Source organism: Protopterus annectens, chromosome 16.part0 (genome assembly GCF_019279795.1).
Source record: "Protopterus annectens isolate FY-2018-M chromosome 16.part0, PAN1.0, whole genome shotgun sequence".
Classification (NCBI taxonomy): Eukaryota; Metazoa; Chordata; order Ceratodontiformes; family Protopteridae; genus Protopterus; species Protopterus annectens.
Window position 1 is genome coordinate 386,620,169 of NC_056750.1, and position 15,693 is coordinate 386,635,861.

At 44.2% G+C, this 15,693-nt stretch overlaps 1 protein-coding gene across 5 annotated transcripts in view; it reads left to right on the plus strand.

The window, feature by feature from the left end:
- Positions 1–2,941: 2,941 nt before the first annotated feature.
- The window catches only part of LOC122790699 (dual specificity testis-specific protein kinase 1-like), a 1,196,153-nt gene continuing 1,183,401 nt past the window's right edge, over positions 2,942–15,693 (plus strand). For 2 of the 5 annotated variants that reach the window (XM_044058244.1, XM_044058243.1), the window contains exon 1: positions 3,393–3,864. The gene's annotated coding sequence lies outside the window, so the exon portion shown is untranslated. Of the gene's footprint in view, positions 3,061–3,391; positions 3,865–15,693 lie in introns of those variants that run through there. The other 3 variants (XM_044058245.1, XM_044058246.1, XM_044058247.1) reach the window with 3 other exon arrangements.

Below are 15,693 nucleotides of genomic sequence, written 5' to 3' on the forward strand. Positions count from 1 at the left end.
TGTAGATAATCATTTTTAAAAAATAGCTAAAGGTAGTGTTAGTTCAGGAGCCTAAATGTAAGTGTTTCAAAGGTAATATTTTGTATGGATAGTTCTGAAATAGATTGTTTAAATATTTTCCATAGAAAATATTGTTTCATAATGATGATCTTTGTAGAAATTATATTGAATGTATCCCTAGTGTTAGCTAAATCCATATATTATTACAATTATTTGAATTCAATTAATTGCTTCACTTCTCTGCTTTGAAAGAACTGATTGCATTTGTCAAAAAGGGACTTAGTCTGTAAATTTACCTATCTGCTGATTTCCTCTGTTTAAATCCAGCTAATTTATTTTCTGGCTGTAGAAGGCTGAAGGATTTAATTTTATTTTTTGTAAAAGAAAATTGTATTTTAATTTTGCAGTATGCACAAGTTTAAAGTTTGATACAAGTTTAAATATTAATTTAAATAAAACACTAGTAAGTTTATTTTGTGAGTAATATTTTATCTGTTCTTCAATTTGTGTTTAAAAGTTAGTATCCCACAATTCCACCAGAGTGGGTGGGGTTACATAATTATGTATGCAAATTTTGTATTAATCAGTGTACAGATTTCTACTTATTTTTCATGTGCCTTTGTCCAGATTTTTTATGATTCAGGTTGAGAGGTATGGCATGGATTAAAAAAATAGATGTGCTGTACTGACTTTGAAAGCCAAAGTAGCGGGGCAGTGGATGGCATACCCTATTATCTGTGTAAAGGATGCTGTTTAATTCAAAATGCCCCATGTAGGTTAGCAGACAGCAGGTAGAAATAGGTGTTGTAATGAAGCTGTTTTTACCTGTTGCTGCTATTTACTAGTCAGCGCCTGTTCAGCCAAATGCTCTGGATTGTGCGGAATGCTTCACATCTGTGATTGTATAAGCCCACTCTTCCACTGTTCCACATTGAAGAATGGTGGCTTTGCTTTGTACTTTTTGACTGGCTCTTATATCACAATTAAATCCAATCAGCATCACACTATAAGAAGCATTCAAGTAACTGCTCCTGAGGCAAAGAGAGCCAATCAGGAGAAAAAAATGCAGCCAGTCACATGCTACTACTAATTTTTGCACCACGCAGAAAGCTAAGAGACTAACAGATTTTGCATCATTATGGATTTCCTGAAGAATAAGGAAACAGGAACACCTATTTGTGGCATCCAAATTTTTCTTTCATTTACCAGAAAATTACAAGTTGTAGGAGGGTAAGGTCAGCAGTGGCAGGCAAAATCAGGGACATTCTGCAAATTCAGGGATGTCTAAGAGGAATAAGCTGCTGATAACTTTACCAGACTCAGAGAGTTTACCCTTTCCCCGCAGTAGAGTGATATAGGAATCCGTATATATAAATGGCATCGGGTGTAGGGGACAGGGGGCTTACTGTTTCTTCTTATTTATTTATTTATTTATATATTGATTGATTGATCAACCATTTTTGTCAGACTTGTGCATTTTGCTGATATGAGTATACTTCTAGGCATTGTATATTCATAGACAGATATGTGTGGGTATGAAATATAAAATGGGTGAGGTCTGGCGTGTGGTATACATGAAATATCTTGCATAACAGTTTAATGGAAGCTTCTCCTCTGGAACAATCTAGCCAATTAGAGAACAGGATGCCTGGCAAAAGGACCTGAATCTAAAAATCTATAAGATTAAACTATGTAAAACTAATATATCTGAATATAACCCGTAACAGACAACTAAAATATCAACACAAAATTACTTTGAACTGCTAAAAAGTAGCTAAACTTTAATTTAGAACTAAAGTAGAAATTCACCTACAAGACGACCGAATTATGCATAAAGCTCTGAAAAGCAGATCAGTAAACCTCTTATATTTACAGCACCAATCACAAAGAAATGGGATCATGTAATCCGAGCTTTGTGTTCCCTGACTTACAGTTCCATGTTTTTTGGGGGTTTTTTTTGTCTTGATTCCAGTACTCCTTCAACCATTAAGTTTTTCCCCACCATCCTATGTTTTTTACAGGGAGTGCAAGCCACATTTACCCTCAAACCTCCTTACTTATATATACCAGCTTACCTATCACACAAACATGTTGAAAAGAAACAGAGCAAGGTTGGACTTCCTGTGACAAATACCAGTTGGTTAGTTGCAGCTTATACAGTTATGATAAATATGTTACAACCTTGCCAACTTTATACCCGACTATTAGTAAAATAACCATGCCCACCCCCTCAAGGTATACACCCTTTCTCTCCAGTACTGACCATTGTCTATGCGTGTGGGGATTTTCTCATTTGAGTTTCAGACTTCAGTAATTCACATTCTCTTATTCTGTTGCTGCTCTAGGTTGTTGTTGTCGTTGTGTCTTTCGGCTTATCCCGGTTAGGGGTCGCCACAGCGGAACTCCGGTCCGCTAATGTTTGGTAGTGGATTTTTACATGCCGAGTTACCAGCCCTGACGCAAACCTTCAACGAAGGCACGCCCATTCACGCATGCCTCCACACAGAAGACACTCTAGCTGAGAATCGAACACAACAACCTCTTGGTAATGGTAGCAATGTTTTAAAATGTCCCTGACTAATTCATTATTTGTCCCTGATTCTTCTTTGATTTGTCCTTGACTGGTTGAGTTAATTGATTTAGTTGGGAGAAAATGTGGAGGAGCTGGAAAAACAGATGCTGAAGAGTATTTTTTTTTAAATAGTTGCACTTGAATACTGTTATGTAGCTATTTGCTACTGAGTATATTACAGTTTATCAATGTTTTTTGCTGACTTTGTATTGTTTAATGACGTGTAGCTTACTAAATTTAAAAAAATGTACAGTATTCACTAACTTAATACTTCTGGCAGAAAGCCCATTTCAACTAGGTCCCATGAAAATGGTGCGTTTTTGCGCAGTGTGAAAATAGGGTGTTCCACATTTTGACTGTTTATCACACATTGCTGTTTGTGTTCCACGTTGGCTTCTTTAGAGGTTGAGACCTATGGACAGCGCGGTTTCCTTTATTGCAGAGACCCGACCGTTGGGGTGCTTAACAATCCTCCAAAGAATGTTAAGGTCAGCATATTATTTCATCTTTTTTTTAACTTAATCACGGCACTCCATGCAGTACAAACTGGTTACGCTAGGAGACCTGATCTAAATCATCCGTGTTTTGCAGGGAATTTGTTTCACAGATGTATAGTAGTAACATGTCTTTTTCACTGATTTCAGAACGTAAACATCACTTTTGAAGTACTACAAGCTTTTTACAGAACAAGGTTATGTTTTTTTCAGGTTCAAAACGTAATAATCACACGCCATGTATTGCAAAGCTGTTTGTGTGGGTATCCACTGCTAGGGCACTGCAGGAATTTGTGAGTTGGGGGGGGGGGGGTCACTCACTGCTCTCAGCTGTATCAGAAGGTGCAAAACTCATATGAAGTTCTATTAAGGATCATGAAGTCTTCATTTTTTGTGAGGGGGCGGGGGTATACAACAATTTTAACAGATGAAACTGCAACTGAATAACACGGGGATGCTGGTGAACTTGCACCATCTTCCAACACGCACACACACTCGGGAGGTCAGTGGTTTCTCAGGCAGTGTTATTCAGGCCCGAAGGCGTGGGAATATAGCATGTAGGCAGAGCCGATGACGGAAGGAGCAGAGTTCGTAAGCGCCCCATTCATTTAGAAGAGAAAGGATGGCAGTTATTGTCACTGCTGCCACGGTGTGCTCAGGGGAGCGTTAATAAACAGGAACATACGCCTTATATCCAGGAGCAGCAGCCGGGGACAGTGTCAGGCATCGCAATCAAAACTGAAACGTCTCCGGGAAGGACTAAGGATACATGACCATCTCAAGGGAGCACTTGATGAAGTAAGGACATCATAGAATTAGTCGGTTTTGTATAGTATGTGCTATGTGCAGAGCTAGCAGCTAAATGCCGTCAATCCACCCTGTCACCAGCTGCAGCTTGTGGCGGAGTCCCTCGTGCTATGCGGGCAGCGGTCGAGCTGATAGCGCACAGCTCTGTAAAAGTGCCGCCGCCCGCCAGTTAAAAGGCACTAAAAGTAGGAATCGTTTTGTCAGATGTTGATTAATATTTTATATATGAGGTACTGCTTATTCATTGTTTGATTATTAAGAGCAGCGACGAAAACTGATAACTTGCCTAAAGTCGTACGGCGCAAATTATTTCCCTTTGGGACAGGTGGCTTGTCCTGTAGCAGCCTTGACTGTCTATGCAGTATAGGTAGCAATCAACTTGTTGCCTTAATAATTCGGGAAGGAAGCCTGGAATAATAAGGGACAAAATCCTAACGTCGTGCTATCGCTGTTAAAAAACACTGTGATATTGTGTCCTGGTCTGGAACATTAATAAAGATGTCCTTTGCTTACCTTTGCTATCCAGCTAGTAAAAAATAAATATCAAGCTATAGTTCTGTTGAGTAGGATATTTAGTGATTACAATTTACGTTTCCTTTCATAATTTTATTTATTTATTAAGAACTGAAATGCAATTCTAAGACATAACTAGGAATGAGCATGACTGTGGGAAAGCGGCGCTTTTGCCGCATTGATAGTAAAGTTATCGCTGTTGTTTTTAATGATAAAACAGTCTGTTGTTTGTGTCTTACTCTGTAGCAGCTAAGAGGCAAATATTATAATATTTTAGGTATAAAAAATAACGTTCCAGTATACACACAAAACACTGATGCTGTAATTAACACATATTAATATGACCTGAAGCGATGGGAATAACTACACTTTTGATAGGTAAAAACAAGTCATTTGAATTGTGTCTAAGTTAGACTTGAATGGATGTGGAAATAGTAAGGATTACAGATTTGTTCATAAGTCTAAGCTATTCTAGAAGTGTAAACATTTCGGGGCAGTAATACACTGATATGTTTATGCTAATACCAGAAATCCCCAGGTAACAAACAACAGTAAAAGGCACTTAGAAGAAATATGGGACTGAAACATCAAGGTGTTAGAAATATGAATGGACTGTCGCAGTTGATGTATTTAGGGTAATTTATTAAGTAAAACTGATTGTGGAGGTGATGATGCTACAATGAACTAAGAATTAATAGGGAGATCTAAATTAGTGGTGGGTGATAATGACGTGCGCAAGCGAACTGTTAGGATTTATCATGAAGGGGGTTAATGGGGAAAGCAAGTATTGCAGCAGTGGATTATACAGGTGAAAAGGACAGTCATATACTTAAGTGTGACTTAGATAAAGCTATCAGTGCTGGATGCTGAGACTAAGTTATTCAACTGCATTTGGGTAGGTTTATGGTGTGGATGGGATGGAATCTTGTGTAATTTTAAACAATTCATACATGTTTCTATCGAGCTGCTGTCTGCTTTAATGCCATTTTTTCCTGAAATCCTGGCTGAGAGTTATATTTATATCACTTTTGCAGTCTTCGAGAGAATCATTGAACCTACTTTTAATGCTTGGACAGAATTAATGCAGTTTAGACTTCAGGATATTCAGCTTTATAAGTGTTTACAATATAAACTTTTGGAATATGCAAGTTTATAAACAATTTACTCCCCCAAAAATGTTCCCAAAAGACTTGCATGCATAAAGTATTATAGTGCACTTCCTTCTGTAGGAAGTAGAGAAATGGTGGAGCCAAGAACCCAAGAATATAAATATAAGTATAAGTAAAGAGATTTGTAGGCTGGAGAATAAAATACTTGAAATTTATTCCAAAACACAAAGTTAGGCAAGTGCTTTTGAGGCAATCCCCTTCATCAGACCTTAATACACAAATAAATTAGCACACAAGGTTTAAATAAAACCAACAACCAATAAAAATTCTTTAAAAATCAGTGAAGCAACCCACTTTTTTTCAAGAGAGGTTATAAGGACACAGCACTGTTAAGGCCAGGTGATAAGTATGCCTTAAAGTCCACTATCCACCTTAATTCAGCATATTCAGTTTCATTGTTAATGTCACCTTCTCTAAAACTCACATTAATTTTCTGCAAAATCAAAAATTTTAAATTGTGCTGGTCTCCACAATCTAAAACATGCTTGGCTAGTGCATTAGTAAGCTTGCTGTTCCTAATATCATTAAAATGCTCCATTACCCGTTCCTTTAAAGTTCTATTGGTTGTGCACTACACATGAAAATTACAACCAAATTTTAGGACAAAAACCATTAGTTGTTTTTAAGAAGGCTCCTTCCCTAAAAGTTCTTTTGGAACGTACACCTAAGGAACAAAAGCTGAATAATGGAATGTATAGATGTGGCCGTTGTAGATATTGTAAATATATAAAGACAGGTACCTCCTTTACAATCCGGGATGTAAAATACTATATGAACAACAAGTGTGACTGCAATAGCCAAGGCGTAGTATATCTCGCTAGTTGTAAAATCTGCACCGCGTTCTATTTGCGGAAGACGGAACGCCATTTAAAACAAAGAATATATGAGCACCTGTATGCAATTTCCAAGGGAGTATTAACAAATGCTTTAGCTAAACATATTTCTGAAAACCCAACTCATGTTTTTTTATTCACAGTAGTGCAAAAGATAGAGTTGAATCCCAGAGGTGGCCCTTGGCACCTCAAACTAGAAGAATCTGAGCTATTGTGGCAGCTCAAAACTAGTGCCTATATTCATCCAGGCATAAATGAAATGTGTTCCATCAAATGTCTGTTAAAGTTAAAATCCCTTATGAGATGAAGGTAATGAATGTATAATGTAACAATGTTTTTAATGTAATGTATTTTTAATTTCACAAAAATAGTTTGTAAAGTTTTCTTCCTTGTATAATATTTATACATAACAAAATATAATTCATTTAGTATTTTAGCGGGTGTGTTTTAGATGTAAATATATTGATGTTAAGTTGTCAATCTCGCCTTCATTCTTGCTTGATGGGTTCGGAGCCGATCCCTCGGCTCCGACTAGGCACTTGCTAAGCTCGAGAGTCACTTTTACCAGCTCGAGGCAGCCCCATATCCCATGATGCAAGGCGGTAAGTACCCAGATCTCGTTTGCCGCTTCGCTTATGAGGTCCTCCTTTTACCAGCTCCTGGTAAGTGATTCACTATTTTGATATTTAAGCCCCTTTTTGCTAAAAACCCTTTAATTTTTAGTTTTAAGTTAATTATATAGATTTTCTGACAGAAAATCCCTGTCTCTACTAATTTTTTTTAGTCAAACGTTACCCATCCCATCCCCCCCCTGTTAGGGTGTGTGTGTTTGTTTTTCTAGTAATACCTTTTTGGCATTTTATTTAATTTAATTCTTGACTGGTGTGTGTGTGTGTTGTGAAACACCATGTCAAAGGAGAGGGTCTCAGGCTTTAAGAAGTGTGACTCATGCTGTCAGAAGATGTCTCTGACAGACGGTCACACTTCTTGCCTGTATTGCCTGGGGCCTCTTCACCTGCAGGACTCCTGTGCTATTTGTCATTCCTTCAGCCAGAGAGTCCTGCAGGAAAGACGAAACAAGCTGATACTTAGGGGCCTTCTTAAGCCGGAGGGCTCTCCGGCTAAGTCGGCTCCATCTAAATCAGCCAAATCTTCCAAGGCCCAGGCTTCTGTGTCTAAGCCTGCGGCCTCGGCTCCGACTCATTCTGAGTCGAGATCGGCTCCGGCTGGAGCCGATTCTGGCTTAACTAAGCCTTCGACACCGATGGCTATCGGTGCCGATTCTGCATCGACCACTTCGGTGTTGGCTCTGATCGGTTCCGACCACCATGTGGCACAGGCATCGGTGTCGGCTCCGATCGGCTCCGACACCGTTACTTTTGTGGCTGTATCGGCTCCGGCTGGAGCCGATGCATCGAGGCTTCCTGTCGGCACCGATAAGTCTTCGGCTCCGACAGGATCTATAGTATCGGTTCCGATGGCTCATTCCAGGAAGAGGTCGAGGTCTCCTTCCTTGGAGCCAATACTTTCGGCTCCGGCTTCACCTCTCCTTTCGGAACGGAGCCATCGGAGCCGATCTTCAAGGTCATCCAGACTTTCAGACCATGACCTAGAGAGAGTGGTCAGCAGATTACTTAAGTCACAGGTACTGGCCCAAATGTTACATAGTCCGTCTCAACAGACGACTGTTGGTCCACACCCATTACAGTTCCTCCTTCAACTCTACCCCAGAGCTTGGAGTTGGAGTCTTCGAATGGTTACTGCTACGGCTGGAGGACAGATACCCCTTCTGTTCCTTCAGCCTCTACTCTTATCTCCTCTTGAGACCTTCCTTAGAGGGATTCGTGGTCGGGCTTCCATGGTCTCCTCCGAGGGGTGAGTGGCATCGGACCCTTGTCCGAACCCGCTCTTCCCCTTGGAGCCTCGGCCTTGGTGAGCTCGGCTCCGACATCTGCCTCGGAGACTTCCCTTTCGGTGGTCCCTGGAGTTCCTAGTTCTTCGGAACGGGTTCTCTCGGACCTGCCTGGGAGGGGAGCATTCGAGGTGACGAAGAGTGTGCTGGCCACTGGTATCAGTCAGCAGTCTGTTCCCGTAGCTCCTCCCTCTATAGTGCCTGTTGACATCTCTGCCACTTCTCTTGCTACAGGACCCAGAGATCCTCCGCCTCAGGTTTCCCCATTGGGAATTTCCCCCTTTTCCGAGGATTCTCCTGATGTTTCGGGAGATCCTCCTAGGAAGAGGACTTGTAAGAGGAAACATGTAGACTCCCCCGAGTCTGTCACTTCGGATACTGACTTTGATGAGTCAGAGGGATCCCCTAGATCCCCCTCTGAGGATGTCTCAATGTGATAGTGTTCAATCTCGCCGTTTGTTCTTACACATGGGTTCGGAGCCGATCCTCGGCTCCGTGCCGGCCTCTTGCAAGCTCTGCATCGAGAAGAAGCTCGAGACAATCTAATACCCACAATCCCCCTCTGCCTTTACCTCAGATCTAGTTTGCCGCTGCTGCATTCGCATCGTTGGGAGCTAGCTCGAGGGTTTTCTAAGCTAAGATATAACTTTTTGTTGTATTTTATTGAGAAATTTATTTAACTTAATATTGTTAGTATTGCCTTGTGTGATTGTGTTGTGGTTCCGTAGTTCTTTGGTACCGTTAACCCTTTTATCGGTATTTTTGTACCGGGGCCTACACCCTTACCATATACTACTATATTGAGTCAAATTTACCTGATTGTGACTAACCGGATTTGACATTTACCTGATTGTGACATTTACCTGAGCCTCGAGTCTTGGAACCGGTGATGGAGCTCCCTCCTTCGGCCATATTGAGGTCGGCTCCGTCTTCGGTTCCTTCGACCCGTTCCTCCTCTAAACTTTCGGATGTCGATGTGGATCGTGTGGTGCAGAAGCTGCTGGAGCATTCGGCCCTCTCTAAACTTATTTCGGTTTCCACCCAGCTGGTGTCGAAACTTGAAGGCCTTCCTGTATCTCCATCCATTCCTCCTCCGAGACCGATTCAGTCTTTGGAGCCGGAAGAGGCTGATCTGCTGATTGTGGAGCCCTCGGGTCCAGAACCGTCCTTTTCTCGGTCTGTTCCCCTCACCTCGACTCCGTCGGACCCGGTACCGGAGTCTCGGAGCCGACGGTCTGTTCTTGGTTCCGGGGCCGAGTCGAACCGGCGTGTCGGTTCCGACTCTCCCTCGGGCCTCGCACGGATCGATTCGGCTCCGTCCTCGGGTCGATGCCTTCGTGCCCGTGTCGGGATTCTTCCCATTTCTTCGAGCCGGAGATTCTTCGATGCGGGACCGGGGCGTTCGACCTGATGAGGAAGGTGTTGTCTACCCAGACAACCACATCAGTGGAAGCAGTTTCTCCTCCCCATAAAGGGCCTTTGTCTTCATCTGCACCCACGGCCACATCCAAGCGTCGGGCACCAGTGTCTCAGCCACCCCTGGAGGGTGCCCCCTCTTCCTCCGAGGCTTCTTCGGATGCTCCCCACGAGGAAGTCCCTAGGAAGAGACTGTGTAAGAGGAGACACTTGGATTCTCCACAAGAATCCATAACATCTGATACTGACTTAGATGAGTCAGAAGGGTCCCCTAAGTCACCTTCAGAAGATGTCTCTTTCAGACATTTTGGAGATCCTGAAACAGAGAGGTGACTGGCAGTCCCTTCCCCCTTCTGAGGATGAGTCAGTTCTGCTGAAGGCATTTGGTGCTCGCCCTTCCTCCTCCTGGGTCACTCTGCCCTTCGACGAACTAATGGAACTTATTGCTCAGGCGTGGGAGGCTCCTGACACAGTGGAACCTGTTCCTAGGAAACCGAACAAGTACATCACAGCACCTCAGGATAAGTCCTACCTTACTAAAGGAGTTCCAGTAGACGCTATGGTGGTGGCTGCAGCCACGAAAAAGGAGATGTCGGAGTCTTCTTCGTCTGTCCATCCGCCTAATAAAGATTCTAGGACGATGGATAGATATGGGAAGTGCATTTTTAGTTCAGCGGCTTTTTCCATGCGGTCCCTGAACTATTTGACCCATTTTACACGTCTGCAGAGGGATCTAGTCAAAGAGTTGGGAGATACCCTCCAGGGTTCTACAGATGCAGCTGTCTCAGAGAAAGTGACAGCGCAACTTAATACCCTAACATCGATTGTTAACTCGTCCATGAGGCTGATTTCCTCGCGAAGGTTCGAGTAGGGCAGCAGCTTCAGCGATTGCTCTTCGTAGACAATCCTGGATGCGCCTATGCTCCTTTGCGGAAGCCTTCAAGTCTTCCTTTACAAACGCCCCATTTGATGGTGCCACTCTTTTTGGCCCCAAGGTAAAGGAGACCCTTACCCGGTGTGAACAAGAGGGAAAGACTCTGTATGCTGTCGGAGTCCATTTTTCCACCCCAACCAGACCGTACCCCAAAGGGCAACGCGGTGGGAAAATGTGGTTTCGAAACAAAATCAAGGGTCTTTCCCGGGCACACAGGGTGATGCCCCCTCTAGAGGCAGAGGAGGGGGCAGAGGTGGAAGACGCCACCCTGGCGGCAGAGGGGGTCCGCAACATCAAGGTGACAGGGATACACTCCCTGGTAAACCTTTCCAGCACTCCTGAGAGGAGGCCCGACTGTCCTGCTCTGGAGGCAGTCGGGGGTCGCTTAGCCTTTTACCCTCAGGCCTGGCAAGATATAACTACAGACAATTGGGTAAAAAGCATAGTTACCAGAGGTTACACCATACCCTTTCTATCCTATCCCATTCCAAAGAAAAGACTCCCAGATGTACCGCCCATCTGCGAGAGCCAGCAGCTTTAGAAATTTCAAAGTTGTTAGACAAAGAGTCATCCAGCCAGTCCCAGCGGACCAGCAAGGATTCGGGACTTACTCAAGGTTCTTTTAGTTCCAAAGAAAACAGGGGACTGGAGGCCCATTCTAGACCTGAGTTACCTCAATACTTTCGTCAAGAAAGAAAAGTTCCGAATGGTCACGCTTCAGTCGATCCTTCCATTTCTACAGAAGGACGAGTGGATGTGCTCAATAGATCTAGAGGATGCATACTACCACATCAAAATGGCCAGGGCATCCAGAGATCATTTGCGCTTCCGGCTGGGAGCCAGTCACTTTCAATTTCGAGCCCTGCCCTTTGGTCTGACCTCAGCCCCCAGGGTCTTCACCAAATGCATGGCAGTGGTAGCGTCTCACTTGAGACGTCAGGGATTCCAGGTGTTTCCGTATCTGGACGACTGGCTCCTTTCAGCCACCACCCGGCATCAACTACTGCAGGCCAGAGACTATGTTCTTCAGCTGTGTGTTCACCTAGGGATCTCCGTAAATTTCGGAAAATCCTTACTTCAGCCATCACAAAATATCTTGTTCATAGGAGCAGAGTTAAACACACGGCAATTAATTCTGAGGCTTCCCCCAGAAAGGATAGTATCGCTACAGACTCACATACGTCTTCTACTCTTGTCAAGGAAATCTCCTGCAAAACTAGTTCTGAAGGTGTTGGGCCTCATGTCAGCCTCCCTTATTGCAATTCCCCTGGGAAGGCTGCACATGAGAGTTCTACAATGGCTACTGTTTGCTCAATGGTCATTTCAACAGCTACCTCTAACACACGAGATTCTCATAACAAAGACTTGCAAAACAGACCTAAACTGGTGGCTCCAAATGTGCAACCTTTCCCAGGGGAGGCCGTTTGTGCTACCCACGCCCACAGTTACGGTGACCACGGATGCTTCCCTGATAGGGTGGGGGGGCATCTTTCAGGGACAGACAGTCCAAGGCGAATGGACCAATTTGGAGTACAATCTGCACATCAATGTACTAGAGTTGAGGGCAGTGTTTCTAGCGTTGCAACACTTTGCTCCCCTTCTTCCTCTAGGGACTATTGCAGTTCAGACGGACAACATGTCGGTAGTCTGGTACATAAACAAACAAGGGGCAACCAGGTCCTATCAACTATGCAGAGAGGCCATGAGAATTTGGCAGTGGGCAGAGTCCACGGGTCGCTTTCTAATAGCAATGCACATCCCGGGGTCATCCAACGTCATAGCCGACAAGCTGAGCAGAGCAATTCTGCTACCGCACGAGTGGTCTCTGAAACAGTCAGTGGCGAAAAGGATTTTTCGCACATGGGGCCAGCCTTCCTGCGACCTGTTTGCGTCTCCAATGAACGCCAAATGCAGGAGCTACTTTGCCCTATTACCCCCTCCAGGGGAAGTCCCCAGGGATGCACTGGTTTACGATTGGCCCCCGGGACTCCTGTACGCTTTTCCTCCATTTCCTCTGATACCGAAATTTCTCCAGAAAGCCAGGAACCTTCACAGGACGATAATTCTCATTGCTCCATTCTGGCCTCGTCAAATTTGGTTTCCCTCCCTGAAAATTCACTGCATTCGGGGACCCTGGATTCTGGACCCAGAGCCGGATCTGTTGACTCACTCGTCAGGGGTTCCCCATCCCGCGCTCCTGTCACTCCATCTAGCAGCTTGGCTGCTCCAATTCCCAACTTAGCCAGGTCTGATCTCTTGTCACCAGCAGTCCAGAATATATTAGTGGCTTCGCATAAGGCTTCCACTACTAAAACATATACTAGCAAATGGAAACGGTTTGTATTCTGGGCGAATACACACCACGTTGATCCCTTTACAGCTCCTTTGAATAAGATTTTAGAGTTCTTGACAGACTTATTTCATCAGGGTGCTTCTCCTGCTACTCTAAGAGTTCAATTGGCTGCCATTTCAATTTCCATGTGGAAGAGTGTGGAGCTCCTATCATGGCTCACAGACTTTGTAAAGCCTTCTTAAAAGGAGTTTTTCATATTAGACCTCCGGTCAGATCTCCTACGTCACCTTGGAGTCTAAACTTGTTACTATCTAAATTAATGTTGCCCCCCTTTGAACCTGCCTCTTCTTGCCCAATAAAATTTTTGTCCTGGAAAACTCTCTTTCTGGTAGCCATTACTTCTGCTAGACGAGTGTCTGAACTTCAGGCTCTCTCCATCAAGCACCCTTATCTAATCTTTCACTCTGACAGAGTTTCTCTTCGTACCAATTCATCCTTCCTTCCTAAAGTGTGTTCTATTAACAACATTAATCAGTCCATTGAATTACCCACTTTCTTCAAAAACCACTCCAACAAAATGGAGTATATGTTGCACAAATTGGACGTTCACAGACAGCTAAGGTTTTATTTGGATAGAACAAAAGATCACAGGAAAACAGATCAACTCTTTGTGGCTTTTGCTGATAGCAGGAAAGGACTTGCAGTTACCAAAAGAACTCTTTCAAAGTGGTTAACTGATTGTATAATCTATGTATACGATTCTGCAAATCAACCCCTTCTAAACAAACCCAAGGGACATTCCACAAGATCAATATCTACGTCTTTGGCTCATGCAGCTCGCCTACCTCTGGATGCTATTTGTCCGGCTGCTACCTGGTCTAAGCCACATACATTTATTTCTCATTATAAAGTAGATAAGGTTTCTAGGGACAGAGCAACCTTTGGTTCCACTGTGCTCAAGAACGTCCTCCCGTGAGTTCCTCAGGATTTAGGAGCTAGGGACGCTACCCATGTGTAAGAACAAACGGCGAGATTGAACACTATCACATATAGAAGTTATGTACTTACCATAACGTTCCATGTGGAGTGTTCATCTCGCCTTTGTTCTTACAGTCCCACCCTCCCACCCTTAGGAAGAACGTTCTTTGATGCCTGGCCAGAAGCATTTTTGCTACTGTCTTTATTCTCTGTACATAGTTGGTATACTCATATACTTATATGTGTCTGTTATATATGTATATATGTATGGCATGAATGTGCTGTTATGTAGATTGGTTTGCTTGCAAACTAGATCTGAGGTAAAGGCAGAGGGGGATTGTGGGTATTAGACTGTCTCGAGCTTCTTCTCGATGCAGAGCTTGCAAGAGGCCGGCACGGAGCCGAGGATCGGCTCCGAACCCATGTGTAAGAACAAAGGCGAGATGAACACTCCACATGGAATGTTATGGTAAGTACATAACTTCTATTTCTCAGACATCCTAGAACTCCTTAAACAGAGGGGAAACTGGCCCACCAACAATCCCTCTGAGGATGAGTCAGTATACCTAGAGGCGTTTGGATCTCGGCCCTCCACCTCCTGGGTGTCTCCGCCTTTCGACCCCCTTATGCAGGTTATTGCCCGAAAGGCGTGGGCAGCTCCTGACTCTGTAGAGCCAGTCCCTAGGAGGCCTTAAAAATTTATCACTGCCCCGGGTGACAAGCAATTCCTCACTAAGGGTGTCCCCGCTGATGCCATGGTGGTGGCTGCGGCCACCAAGAAGGAACTTGCAGATCCTTCCGCACGTCCATCCTCCTAATAAGGACTCTAGGACCATGGATAGGTACGGTAAGCGGATGTTTTCCTCAGCGACCTTTGCTATGCGTTCACTGAATTACCTATGTCACTTCACCAGACTCCAGAGGGATATCCTTAAGGAGCTGGGTGAAGTAGTACAGGATCCTACAGCTGCAGGAGCTCAAGAAAAGATTGCTTCGCAGCTAGGAACCCTTAATTCCATTGCAAACTCCTCCATGCGGCTAATATCTTATGCTGCTGATGGAGCGAGTAGAGCCGCAGGTACAGGTGTGGCTCTTAGACGCCAAGCCTGGATGCGGCTGTGTGATTTTGCAGATCCCTTCAAGGCGTCCTTCACAAATTCTCCCTTTGATGGGTCAGCTTTGTTTGGCCCTCAGGTGAAGGAAACTTTGACCAGGTGCAAACAGGACGGCAAGACTCTTTCTGCTGTAGGAGTCGGATTTTCCACCCCTTCTAGACCTTATCCCAAAGGACAGAAAGGTGGAAAAATGTGGTTCCGTAAATCCCAAGGAGTCACGCCGGATTCACATGGTCAGTTTACCCCTAGAGGCAGAGGGGGTAACAACAACAGACGCCGCTCTAGAGGCAGAGGGGGTCCAAAAAACCAGGGAAACAGAGAGCCTCTCTCTGACAAGCCCTTTCAGCATCCCTGAGATGTTGCCCGGCTGTCCCTCCTTGGAGGCAGTCGGGAAGATTATCACTGTACCCAGAAGCCTGGCATTCCCTCACTCAAGACAGATGGGTACAGTCGATCATATCCAAGGGTTACATAATTCCTTTCGAGGAAAGTCCTTTCCCCTCAAATTCCCTTCCAGATGTACCACCGGTCTAAGGGAAATTGCAGAGTTAGAAGTCTCAAAACTACTGCAAAAGAGCCATTCAGCCAGTTACAACAGACCATTCAGAGCCGGAATCTACTCAAGGTTCTTTTTGGTCCCCAAAAAGACGGGAGACT